Raw genomic sequence first — 14,884 nt, forward strand, 5'->3', positions numbered from 1 at the left:
CACTAAAGAACAAGTGACGAAGATATTGAAGGAAGCAGACGTGAACATGGACGGAAGTCTGAACATGAAGGAGCTTAAGAAAGCATTAGAGAAGATCGGTTCGGACTTGGCACTGTACAGAGCGTGGCGGTGCATGCGAAACGCTGACACCGACGGCGACGGAAAAATCAGCCTCTCAACCGCCGAAATGAACTCCCTCATTTCTTATGTCATGAACTGGTATGAAGGCAAACTCTCAAATATGTAAGTCTCTCTAATACGGCGCGTAGCTGAAGCTGAGGACCAGATGGAGAATATAATTATAAATTATAAATACCATATATATATATAACAGTTCTTAGTGGTTTAATTTCATGGATGGGCTTCTAGGGAGCATGTGTGCTAGAGGTATAATAAGGTGATAGTTATTATTAGTCACTTAAGATTAGCGCAAATAGAAATAGAAACAATAGGGTGGGATGACATGAATAGATGTTGAGTGTTCAAACCCTCTGATGTAACAAGAAAAGGAAGAATTGGTGCAAAAACAAAAAAAGAGGAAAACAAATCATAGCTGTCGTGGTTTCATTTCTTTTGTTGTTTTTCGCAGAAAATAATAATATATGGCTATTTTTTCAAGTGTTCATAATGATAATACTACCTTTAGTCGTTAATATCAGACCCACCAATTGACAAATTTGGGAAGACTAAGAAATCCAAATAAATTATTTTAAAGTATTTATATTTATCATTTCTCTTTAAACTGATTTTCCTGATTTATAAACTAATATATAATCCAATGATGTACATAAGTATTTCAAAGAAATCATGTAATATATGTTAAACAATTTATTCAGCTTCTTTAATTTTTTCAAATTAATTAACTGGGTTTTATATTAAGGAGTATGGCTAATAATTATATTATTTGGCCTGAAGTAATAATATATGGTTTGTGGAAATAATAATACTCCTTCAGTTCTAAATATAAGACTAATTTTTTTAATGTAAATTACACTATAAAATGTGTCTTATAAGGATATGAAGAGTGTATAGTTTCTTTCTTGAAAGTTGAGACATTCTTGATCCGTACGTAATTCTTTTTTCAAGTTTTCATAGCTTTTCCAATACTGTGTCTGTTTTTTCCAGAAAAAAACTGAACATTATAGGCTTTCTCATGTGTGATAAATTTAAGAAATAAATCATACTAATTTTGACATATAATTTTTTGTAGATTTTATTTTATATATTGATATTGATTCGTTTACTGAAGGATGGACAGTGAATTTTCCCTTATCCTCTATGTGGACTCTTATTTCTTCGCATTGAAAGGAGTCTACTTAATTACTTGAAGCTGAGACAAGTGCATGGAAGCATCCAAATTAAAGTTCTTTGGAAGCATGAATTGCACACAGAGAATATCAAATCTTAATTTTAACTATCTCTTTTTACCAACTATAATACTACCACTGCTCTTTAATGTAATGTTAGTTTGACATTTAATTCGGTCATAAATATAAGACTCCAATCTACTTTGTCTTCCATATTTATTTATATTTTCCTAAAATAGTCCTTATAATGATTGACTGATTGTACATATTAAAGATTTTTATAAAAGGGTAATTTTAATTCATATTATTAGTAAGAATATTTTAGAAAAGACAATATGTATTTATTACAAATAATTAACTTGCTTAATTTTTCTAAATTAATTAACTAGCTCTTATATTAAGTATATGAGGTAGTAAATAATAACAATATTGGAGTCGTCAAAGTGTAGACGTCACTTCTTAATTTACTATGATAATTATCTTTAATTGCCTCATTCTTTTTTGTGCATCCAGAGCATTTGAAAGTTACATTTCTATCCACACCCCATCTATTAATTACGTGACTTATTTTTCCTAGCTAGTATTTGTTCATGAACCGTCTCTATAGAAGCTAATATGGGCAGTTTTCCTTTTCCAGCTGGAAAGTCAATAAGTCAACTTTCAATACTAAGTCAATCATACGAGGCGGTCAAATGGTTGGTCCTCCTTTTGATCTGCATATGCGTTACTTTTTCAATTCTAAATGTAAGACTTACTTTGTAATATAATTTATATTATAAAATAGGTCTTATGACTAGACGAGTAATATGTTTTCTAAATATAAAACTTACTTTGTAATGTAACTTATATTATAAAATAGGTTTTATGACCGGACAAGTAATGTGTTTTTAGAATAGTTGGAAATTTTAATTGTTGATGCTACTTGAAAATAGTCATCTACTTTTCATAATTAAAAATGGCCACATTAAGGAAGTAATCATATTAAATCATTTCTATTCGCTCATGGAAATTAGCAACAGAATATTTCCGTTGCAAAAAAATTTATAATTAAAATTAATAACAGAATTAGCAACAAAAATTTCTGATGAAAAAATTTCCATTGCTAAATATTTACTGACAGATTAGGGACGGAATTTAGCAACGGACATAAATTCTGTTACTAATCTATTACTAACATTAGCTATGGAGAATTTTCGTCACTAAATTTAGTGACAAAATTTTCTTCAATGATCCGTCAGAAATTAGTGACGAAATAATCTTCCATCGCTGATTTCGTCAGTAGTAAGTTCTTTTTTTAGTGTATATCAACATAATAATTAGACAAACCATGTTCAATTCGCAATTAAACTTCAAAGGAAAAGAAAGAACTTTCACATATATAAATACATTTCATGCTTACTCTATTAACATGCCTCTACACCTTTTAAAGTGTTTTACACTTTCTACCCACATAACCAAGACCACACACACACACATATATAAAACGATCCCTATTTCTTACCGCAGCAACAAATATATATAATTAAATTGTTTATCCTTTTGAAACAGAGCACCACAGTTCCCATTTCAATTTCAAATGCCAAACTCTACCATCACAGCCAAATGCCTCAGTTATATAAGCACACACACACATAACTTTAAATACTTTATACAGCCTCCCCTAAGAAAACCGAACAAACTCACATGCAACAACATTATTTTCCCTTTTCCATACCATGACCAAAAAAACCATCAAACCAGAAGATATACTTCCTCTAGCCCCTGCATTAGATAACCCACTGCTAATATTACTAAAACAAGGAAGCTTAAACTCAAAACTCAACTTATAGAAAACATAATGAAGATATATTTATATATCATACCGCTTCATCATTCAGCACTCAGAACCAGGCCGCATGTTCTTGATTCATTAAATAAACCCCTGTTTTGATGACTATGAACCAGAAACCCAAAAAAAAAAAAATCAACATGCAGAGGAAATCAAGCTCATGCAGTCCCAAAAACACACTCTAAAATCATCATCTAGTTTCTGATTTAATATCAGTTTTTCTCCCACAGTACCAGATTTTAATCCCCCATCAACTCCTTACGCAAAATCCACTCTAAAATCCACCAGAAATGTAGAATGGTGATCAGGGGGCTCACCTTACACAAAATCACCGATTGCATGCAAGGAAACAGCTTCCTTCTTCCTCTTCTCCTCCTTTGTTGCTCTCCGTCTCTCTCAAACTCTCACAACTGTCTCTGGTTCTTCGGTCAAGTGGAATTGAAATGAGAAGGGGAAAGAGTGAATCAGACGAGTCAAATGGATGGGAGGAAGTGAAATAACCAACATGCCCTTCGGTCACCATTTGCTTGCAAGTTAATCCCTTTTATTTTGAAAATGTCAAATAACTCCAGAAATTAATCTTTTATGATTTATATAGATTTTCTTCTTCCATTACCTTTTCTAGCGCACAGAATAATTTCTCCAGATTTTGTTGGGTCAAACATTAACTTCTAACCGTTTTTCCTTGAATTTTCAGAAAAATAGACCCATTGTACTCAGAATTTAGCTTTAAAATTATTTAAGATATTTTTGAGAAAATAAATATTTTCATAGTTTTTAAAATACTAAAAATAATATTTTATAAATTGTTTTCAAATTTTTTAGACGTTAAATAATTTTAATAATTATTTTCTTAATTTCTCACCCAAAATTTTCACCAAAAATTAAGCTTTTTAGTCATAAAAATATTTTTAGGGCTCTAATTCTTAAAATAATTCCTTCAAACCTCATAAATACTTGTTAACCTATTTTTCTAAAACCTTAAAATTCAAGATGTTACTTGAGGTACTGTCGGGCAGTAAATATGATAATCTCTCCTAATGAGAATTTAAATTTCAGTCTATCACGTTATGAAAAATTTATCACTTCTACTAGACCTAGTTCATGTGGATAATAGTAGTGCTTAGAGTTAAAAGCTAGTCCAGTTTTATTTTTAATAAGCATAAGTATTTTCTTATTGAAGACAATTATATTCGATACATTGTCGGATACTAAATATGAACATTTCTTTTAATAAGAATTCAAATCTTGGTTCATCACATTGTGAGAGTAATTCAGTTTATGCAAATGTGTACAAGGAAGAAGCCCAATATAAAGAAATAATAATGGTAATATGTGGCATGATTAGGTGGCAAAAAATAATGAGTTGTCCTTTTTAGGCCAGATGACTTGGCATTTTAAATCAGACGTCTATGCGGGGGCCAAAAAGAAACGCGGGTTTGGAGCAAAGAGAAGCGAGCAGAGAGGGAGTGACCGGCGAAGAAGAGCGGCAAGTTCAGCGAGTGAGAAGAGAGTTGGGTGGAGGAGAGAGCAGAGATCATCAAAGGAGAGGGTAGAGATCATGAAAGGCTTGGGATTGACAAAGGAGGCTTGAGATCCCGAAGAGAGTATAGATCTTCGAAGACAAGGTGGTGGCAGAGAGAGCCGGTAATCTTCACCTTCAATTTCTCCTCATTCATTTTTTTTGTTCTTTCTCTTTCCTTGTTTTTCTTTTTTGGTTATTTGTTTTTCCAGATTGTGTATTGCGTTTTTGTACCCTCTCTCGTGCTGAAATTGATTGCTGGGCATCATAGACTATGATTTTCTTGTTGATTTTAATTTCTGGCCATGATAGAGTATGACGTTGTTGGAATCAATTCTGCCTCTGGTTGTGCATAATTTTCCCCCATTTTGAATTGAATTCTGAATTTTGCATCTGGTTTTACGCATTCTGCTTATGGTCGTGCGTACAGCAGGAGGGTCTTATTATCTGGCTTAAAATATGGTTCGCTCACCTGGATGTCAAAGATGAGTTTCACTTGGATGCTTCTAAGAGGATTATTATCACATTGCATATCATTTGGGAGCAAAGGAATAATGTTCTACAAGGTAAAAGTATATTATCTTATAAGGGTATGTTGCATTGGGTGAGACAAACGTATTTTCTAAGTTATGGATTTTGATGTTAGAGGAATTGAGAACTGTAGGGATACAAGGTTGGTTCACTGCAAGCAAGAATGGTTACGTCTAGTGAGGGAGGGGGACAATCTTTGCTTTCAAACCAGTTGGGTTATGGAGTAGCTGCGAAGATTTCATGTGACAAGAGGATGATGCTTTGAACGAGAATATCATGCATGGCATTGGATAATATTTTACCATTTGTTGTACTAAATATGGCAATGCACCGATATTATTTTAATAGTAGAATTGGGAAATGGAAATGTTATTATGTGCTAAATTGACGCCCACATTGATATGTTGTTAATCAGGGCAAACTTAGTTTTCAATCAACTATTATCCAGTCTGGATCATTTTTTTTTTTAAAAGTAAAGGCCAAATGATATTAATGGTAATATAATAAGGTTCAAGATACAATATCAAAGGAAGGATAAAAGCAAGAGTTGGAAACAGAGTTGAAGAAAGCCGAATTTGCAGAGCTAATAATAACATATTTGAGCTTGAGCTTTCTTTTTTCCCCTTCTGAATGATGATCGTCCAGGCTTCCCTTGAAAATTGGTGAGAACGAGAGGGCTTCCTTCAAAGGTTATCACAAGAAGATTTTCAAGGTGTCTTGCAATTGTTGACTACTTTTAAGGGTCCCATTTATCGCGGTCAGTGCTATAATTTCTCGAACCTGGTCATGTTCAACATATCGATTCCATCTCCTCTCAATATTCTCCACGACCTTTGAATATTTTGATACCTACAAAATAAAAAAATGACTGAGCATATAAAAGAAAGGATTTAAAGAAAGCATTGAAACTTATAGACTTCCAAGAAATGCGTAAAAAAAATAAACAAAGCATATAAACATTAGTAAATGATTTTAGAATAGAGCTAGCAGAAAAAATAATTAAATGGTGTTAACATCTAAAATACCAAATTGATTAAATTGGAGTTATGCAGAATGGGCACCTCTAAAGTCACCAGATCAAACCGCAATGAGTAGCATAAGAAAATACATCTTGAATGGTGGCAGCCAAAACAAGAAGCAGCAAATTAGGGACTAGAAAGTCTTTTCTTGATAATAAGAGAGGGCTCAGGCTAGCCAATTTGGCTATTAGATCCGATATAATCCTTGTCACGCATCACCCGCAAGATGGCTATTTGGGGATTAAAAAAAGTCAAGCTGCAAGAATTGGTTCCAGTTTTGATCTGCAACACGTCAACAAGGGTTTTGCAATCAGATTCGAAAATAACCTTTTTGAAACCAAAGTCCCAAGCCAAAGTTAGCCCTTTCAAGATGGCTATTTCCTTTGCTTCAAAGGCATTACAGAGTAATGATATACGAAAAACCAATTATCCATCCACCCATGCAGAAGTTCACTTTATAACTCTGTACATATGATCTCCGTACGTGTCTAATAAGCAACGCTGGATTAAATGGCTTAAGATAATGTTAATTGAGAACAGAATTATTCCTCCATATCCATAAATGCCAGACCTATATTTCCAAAATAAGATCCCATGCACTAGCAAAAATAGATCCTAAATCTCTAGACCAGTTTAAAGCAAACCAGTCACGAAGAGAGGTAGAGAAGAGACAAGAGAGTTAGATATAAGGAAAGAAAAGCTTGGCAAACCCATCGTATAAGAAAAGCTTGGCAAACTCATCGCATAAGACTTCACTAATTTGGTATAGAGTTTCAAAATTGCTCGTAGAGTTCAAAACAGAGAGGGTTTCAAAATCAATACCGAAAGCCTTTTTGGCGATTAAAAGGAAATGCCTTCAATCTCCTTCTATTTTTGCAATGAAACAGGGAGAATTGAAAATCACAGGAAAAAGAGAGATAACTGAATGATTCAAGGTCGAAGGTTACCAGATCTCTCTAGCATCGCCGAACCTTCTTCTCGTTCGAACATCCACACTCCCTTCGCGATCTCAAGCCTCCTTTGTTGACCCCAAGTCCTTCGCGATCTCTACCCTCTCCTTGGATGATCTCTGCTTTCTCCTCCGTCGATTTCCTGAACTCTGAACTCGCCCGCCTTCTTCACGGATATTACTCCCTCCGTTCGCAAGCCCTCGTCTGCCCATGCCTGCGGTTCTTTTTTTTTTTTTTCCCAGAGTTGCCTGATTCCAAATCGTTTAGCCCAAAAAACGCCAACTCATTATTTTTTGCCACCTAATCATGCCACCTGATGATCGTTAGCAGCGTTACTGCACATCAGCACCATTAAGAAGCAGAAGGACTAACGGCATAACAGTTCTAAATTTGAGGGACCTCTTTGTTAAAAAACAAACTTCAGGAAACTTGACCAAAGTTGACCAAAACTATAGGGACTCGAAATTGGGTTCCCCCCCCCCTTTTTTTTTTTTTTTAATCTCAATGTCGGCTTAAAATGCATGGAGGCAATTGGATTCCTTTTGACTGACTTCTGAAAGAGTGAAAGTTCCACACACTTCGCTTAATAGCTTACCCCACAATATACAAAGAGAGAATTACGTTCAACGAACTTCGTGCGCTAATATTATTGTAGTGTTTAGCCAAAACAAAATTATTTATTGTAGTGGGCCCTAAGAATAAAGATATTCAAGAAAAATAAATCAAAACTACACAATTTTAGAGGTTTTTTTTTTAGAAATTTACAAATTCACACCGTTTCATCAATGTGAACAATCAAAATATCGGAAAAATTAATGATTAGGAAAAAATTGGGAAGTTGGGATATAAAAAAGAAAAAAGTATTAAAAATCCATGCCCTTTTGGTGTATCAGCTTTAATGTTTATTATTTGTAGAGGAGAGGACATGTTATCTAGACTCTAGTACCATCCCTTGATGGTTGTTATATCTGTAAAATCTGCGGTTAATTAAGTTCACGCCACTGCTCTTAAAAGTTCAAACCATTTGTTCGTTGATTGTGGAAACAATGTTATTTAGTTGGATACATAACCAGAAAATGAGGCAATTGATGATGAGCATCCATTTCATTCGAGATATCGTTGGTAAAGCTGAATGTAAATATTGCTTCTTAAGTTTTGCTTTTTCCAATTCTTACTATAAGCATAATAATAAAGTTAGTTAAAATTAGTCATTTATTATAAAATATCAAAGTTATCCGCAATAAAACTCATGAGTTAGACGAGTTTAATTAGTTAATTAGTTAGGAAGTTTTACAGTTAATAAAGGATGCTAAGCCCCCAAAAAAATTAATATATATGCTAGAAGTACCTTTTTTTTGCCAGAATATATGCTAGAATTAAAGCATTGGATTAAGATGCATCAAATTTATTTGTACTCTTTTGATCCTATTTAGAGGCGAGAGAATTTTTCTTTTAGTTCTATTTATAAGTCACTTTATTAAATTTTTAGCATCAATATTCTATTTTGTCATTTATTTATTATAGTGTAGATAGTTATTTTTTAAGATGTATATATTAAATAGGAAAAAATTGAAAAGTTGTTATATTTTAATTGAAAATTAATGTTGTTTAAAATATTCTTTAATCTATGTGAAACATGCTGAAAATATCATATAAATAGAATCAGAGGAGTAGAATTTTCTTTTGGCCTATTGGCTCAACTATCTTTTTCATACTTAGTAATTCATTAAAATTATCATTTCAGATAATAAAAAACTCCACTTTATTCTTGTACCCCACGGTCCCAAGATATTAAAAAATGTCATAGGTTACGAGGATCTATCAGTGTCATTTCATTGCTGAGTCAAAAAGGAAACAAAAAATAGTATGAACATAAATTCATAAACGTGGTGAAGCCTCCACCAAAAGAAAAGAGTATTGACGGAGTCACAAGATACGGTTGATTTTGGTGAAGCCTCCATCAAAAGAAAAGAGTATTTCTGCGGTCACAAGATACTGCTGATTTTGGAGTATCTGTGTGAACACCAAACTATAATTTTAAAAGTAATTTTATGGTATATAAAGTAATTATACGAGAAAAGTTTTATTTTGTTATCAAAATTATCATGTCAGATCATATAAAAGTCCACTTTATTCTTGTACCCCACGGTCCCAAGATATTAAAACATGTCATAGGTTACAAGGATCTATCAATGTCGTTTCATTGGTGAGTCAAAAAGAAAACAAGAAAAGAGTATTGACGGAGTCACAAGATACGGTTGATTTTGGTGAAGCCTCCATCGAAAGAAAAGAATATTTCTGCAGTCACAAGATACTGTTGATTTTGGAGTATTTGTGTGAAAACCAAACTACAGTTTTAGAAGTAATTTTACAATATACGAAGTAAGTATATAATAGGAGTTTTATTTCAATTTGTGTGAAAGATTTTGTGGTTTGATTATTAGTTACTCCTATGCTCCTTAAAGTAAAACCTAATTAACTAATTTGAGTAGATTAAGAATGTTAGTTGAATTAGTTAATATACTATGCTTTTTCTGAAATACTTTAAGCATCTTTTTTAATTTTCTTTCTCCCTCTTCTACTTGATTATTGTTTGGGGAACATCAATAGAGTTAATTTGAGAAAAAATTAATAAACATATGAAATAGGTCTTACATTTAAAACTAATATTATCTTCCTAGTTAGGTCAATCATTATAGACTAGAGGAATATTTTATATTCATTTTTATTATTTTTTTAGTATTTTTATATTGTTTGATAACTTAAATATCTAATATGGATCACGTAGATTATCATTTTAAATATATCTAGGTTAGGATCAGGTTTAAATTAGTCTTTTATTTTTTTTTTTATTTGGTTATCAGGGTGCTGTAATTATAAATGATTAGTTTTTTATTGTTATCATTGCAGTTTTTTATTTTTTTTGTTTTATTTATTTCATTGGCCTTTTTTATTATGTTTAATTAATAAAACTAACTAAAAATCTAAAACGCATAGACATTTTGATGTAGCGTTTTTTATGAGATTGCTAAGGAACTCTCAATGAGGCTCTCAAGAAATTCCCAGGGTGCCTTGTGGTATACGCATTAATTTTAGGAAGCATTATATACTGATTTTTTATTGGAAAAAAGACTAAAATATCCTTAAAAATGCTAAAAGACAGATTAGGGTGGGTGATTTTCAAAATTCCAAATCAAACCTCTTATACCATTTTGAAAATTTAGAATATTATAAAATAACAACATTGTCCTTACTCCCAGTGACTTCTTTTACATAACTATTAACTACTCTAGTTTAATTATTAATCACTTTTGTTTTCAAAGTTCTAGTTACTACTTCTGCATAACCATTAGCTATACAAGAGTCGTAGATAACTAAACAAAAAGTAGTTATTAGATCTCCAACAATACTTAATGCAATTTTTTTTTTAATTTTTGGAACAAAGTAGTCAATAACGAAACTAGAGTAGTCAATAGCTAAATAAGAGTAATCACCAAATTTTTTAAAATAAAAGTATTCAATCACAATACCAAAGTAGTCAATAGCTAAAAAAGAATAGTCATTGGAGTTAAAAATAAATGTAGTTGAGTAGTCATTGGAGTTAAAAATAAATGTAGTCAATAACTAAAAAAAAATAGTCAATATATAAGAAAGTAATCATCAGAGCTCTAGTGAGTAGTCACTGGAGTTCTAGTGGTATGCCGCCAACTCTAGTCTGGCGTTGGTGGACGGAAACCAGCCAAGGGTGCTAAGGTGGTCATTTCTTTTAAAAGAAAAAAATAGTGAAGGGCATTTATGTAATTTTATAAGATTTGAAAATTCCAAAATAGTAATAATGATCTAAATTGAGATTTTAAAATTTATCCACACTGATTTGTCTTTTAACAATTTATAGGGTATTTTACTGTCTTTTTCTTTTTTTATTTGTCATCCTTCACCAAATAGAAAAAATTTGCATACTCACAGAAAGGTCAAACTCAACCTCTTACTTAAGCTAAAATCTAAGAAAGTGTCTGATATCATTTGAGCCAAATAACGCACATTATATAATTGGTGTATTGAATTAACATAGTTTCATCCTCTATTTTAATAAAATTTAATTATTTTTCCAAGTTACAATTTCAAAATTTAATTTCTACGTAATTACCTACTTACTCTTTATGAGTTATATTTCAAAGAGAAGGTTGGAGTTTTCTTTGATTTTATGGTACAAGCTTATACATTCATGACATATGTGTGCGTCCTTCTTCCATGCTGAGATAAATAATAATTTAAAATTTCACAAAAGAATAGAAGAAAATTACGTTTTTAGTCATTTAGCTTTAGACATAAAAGGTTTCATTTCAATCTCTTAATTTTATAAACAATATTCTCAATAATGTTCTTAACAAAAAATGTTAATATTAAAATTTTAAATATTAACAAAATATTATTGAATGCTACTCCTCTGTTCCTTAATATAAGATCTAATTAATTAATTTGAGTAAATTAATGATATTAGTTAAATTAGTTAATATGATATAATTTTTTCTTAAAACATTCTAATTATTTTCTTTAATCTCTTCCCCCTCTCTCTCCTACTTGATGATTATTGAGGGAATATGAATAGGGTAAATTTGAAAAAAATTGATAAACATGTGAAATAAGTCTTACATGCAAGACCAATATCAACTCTTAAATTAGGTCATACATTAAAGATCAAAATAGTAATATGTTAAGTTTGATTTTAAAAAGTAGTAAATATTGGCACGAAAAGTCTTGTTTAAAGTTCATAATATTAAGGTTAGAAGATTTGAAAAGATACTTAATAAAATTAATGAACAAAACTAGATACACTTATATATTTTTCTTCCTAATTTGTTAGCCATGCTGAAATGGCTTGAACAAATTGAAGGTTTTAAAACCTATGAACTGCAGCTCTATTGCTAACATGCCAATACAACTGATTTTATTATGAATATTACCTTTTTTTTTTTGGACTCAGATCTTATTATGAATAGTTCAACCGCATCATTTTTGCAGCCCAAAGCATCTATACATATACATGGCCTTGTTGATAGTTTGATCTACAAATATATGTGATTCTGTTAACTGTGAATGTAATCTCCCAACTCAAAAGTAATTTAACATTTGCGGAAAAAAAGAAAAGTCATTGTGAAATATTCTTAGTTTAATATGATATGTTCACCTCAGAGTAATTGTAGCCTGGAAGTCGCAAGCTTCCACTAAATAGAAGCATCAGAAGATTTTCAAAGTATTACAATTTCCAATAAAAAGAACAGACACGAGAACTCTTAATTAAACGACGAACATCATCTGCGATATTTATTTTCCACTTATTCTTGGAGGGTAAGGAACTCCCATGATGACCCTACAATCAATATATATCCCACGCAGATCAGAAAAACAGAAAGGGAAAATGACAATAAAATACCACCTGAATTCCAAAAAGACAAATAAGGGACCTGAATAAGCAAAATGACATATAGGGGACTGGGTACCAATCTGGAATTCAGATTTTTGGCCAAAAGACCAAAATACCCTGTCTGAAAGTGAGAGAAAGGAGAGAGGAAGAAAGCGACGCAGTGAGAGAAAGGAGAGAGGAAGACCGACGGTGATGAAATGCGGGAAGAAGGAAAGAAGAATGTTGGAAATGCTATTATCTTACTCCTTCGCATCACCATTCTGTAGAGATTATTGATTTGGTGGGTTTTGGTTGTGGGAAAGAGGATTTGTAGTGAGAGAGGGAGTGAACTTGCGGGGAAGATGAAGTGGAAATCAGAAAACAATGACAAGCAATTACGTTACGTAACTGCTGTCATATGCCTGCTGGTTTTTGGTAAATCCCACTACGTGAATGGTAAATCCCACTATGTGAATGGTAAATTTTATTATACATGTAGTTAATTATGAATTTTACAAAATACATATTGTGATTTACAACTTTTGTAGTGAAAGTGACTACTTTGTTAATGGGTTTTGCAACCTGTTTTTAGGAGATAAATAACTTGTTTGTAAAAACTAATAAAATTTCACGCTAAATTTGACAAAACGTATAGTGGGATTTACAACTTCCGTAGTAAAAATGACCACTTATTCAATGGGTTTTGTAACTTGTTTTCAGGAGATGGGCAGTTTGTTTCTAAAAACTAATAAAATTTCATATTAAATTTGACAAAACACATAGTGAGATTTACAACTTTCGTAGTAAAAATGATCACTTCTTTAATGGGTTTTGTAACATGTTTTCAAGGGATTGGCAAATTGTTTCTAAAAACCAATAAAATTCTATGCTGAATTTTACAAAACATAGAGTAATATTTACAACTTTTGTAGTGAAAATTACCACTTCTTAAATGAATTTTGCAACTTCTTTTCAGGGGATGAGCAACTTGTTTCTAAAAATCAATAAAATTTCACGCTGAATTTGACAAAACACATAGTGAGATTTACAACTTTCATAATGAAAATGATCACTTCTTCAATGGGTTTTGCAACATGTTTTCAAGGGATTGGCAACTTGTTTATAAAAACCAATAAAATTATATGTTGAATTTTACAAAACATGTAGTGAGATTTACAACTTTCTTAGTGAAAATGATCACTTCTTAAATGGGTTTTGCAACCTCTTTTTAGGGGATGAGCAACTTGTTTCTAAAAACCAATAAAATTTCACATTGAATTTTACAAAACACACAGTGAGATTTACAACTTTTATAGTGAAAATGACTACTTCTTAAATGGCTTTTGTAACCTGTTTTCAGGGGATAGGTAACTTGTTTCTAAAAACCAATAAAATTTCACGTTGAATTTTATAAAACATATGCTGGGATTTACAACTTTTGTGATAAAAGTGACCGCTTTGTTAATAGATTTTGCAATATATTTTCGGGGGATGAGTAACTTACTTTTCACCACCAATAAAATTTCACGCTGAATTTTACAAAACACATAATGGGATTTACAACTTTTATAGTGAAAGTGACCACTTCTTCAATGGGTTTTGTAAACCTGTTTTCACCGGAAGAGCAACTTGTAAGCATAAATAAATCATTCAGTGAACGTGCACCTGAAGTACATCACAATAAACATTGAACTATTAAGTTTCATAATTAACTACATGTATATTAAAATTTACCATTCACGGAATGGGATTTACCATTCACGGAATGGGATTTACCAAAAACCAGCAAACATATGACAGCAATTACATTACGTAATTGCTTGCGACTATTTTCTGATTTCTGCTTCATCATTCACCAAATACTGAATATGAACCCTCAAATGCAATAATCCTGTTCCTATTTCACCATGAAACAGCCACAAAAATGAATAATCCAAATCCCGCCATCAACTTCTACTCACTCATGAATAATTCAAATACTTCAGCGACCTCTTCGACGACGACAATTTCAGGGGGTACAAGTTATTTCAGACAGGGCAATGTATTTCAGCGATGGTAACCAAATTCAGCGATGGCAATCTACTCCTACGACGACGGCAACGTGATTTCGAAAAATCCTTTTTGGTAACTGCAGGAACTTGGATTTAGTTTCGTAGAAGGAAATCAGTTTCTCCCTTTCTCTATCGCATGAATACACTGCTCAATGTTCAGAGACAATCAGGGCAATTCGGTCTTTTGGCCGAAAATCTATATTCCAAATTGGTACCCAGTGCCCTATTTGTCATTTTGCTTATTCAGGTCCCTTATTTGTCTTTTTGGAATT

This window comes from Neltuma alba, unplaced genomic scaffold (assembly GCF_004799145.2).
Source record: "Neltuma alba isolate B1F8T4 unplaced genomic scaffold, ASM479914v2 tig00010452_pilon, whole genome shotgun sequence".
NCBI lineage: Eukaryota > Viridiplantae > Streptophyta > Magnoliopsida > Fabales > Fabaceae > Neltuma > Neltuma alba.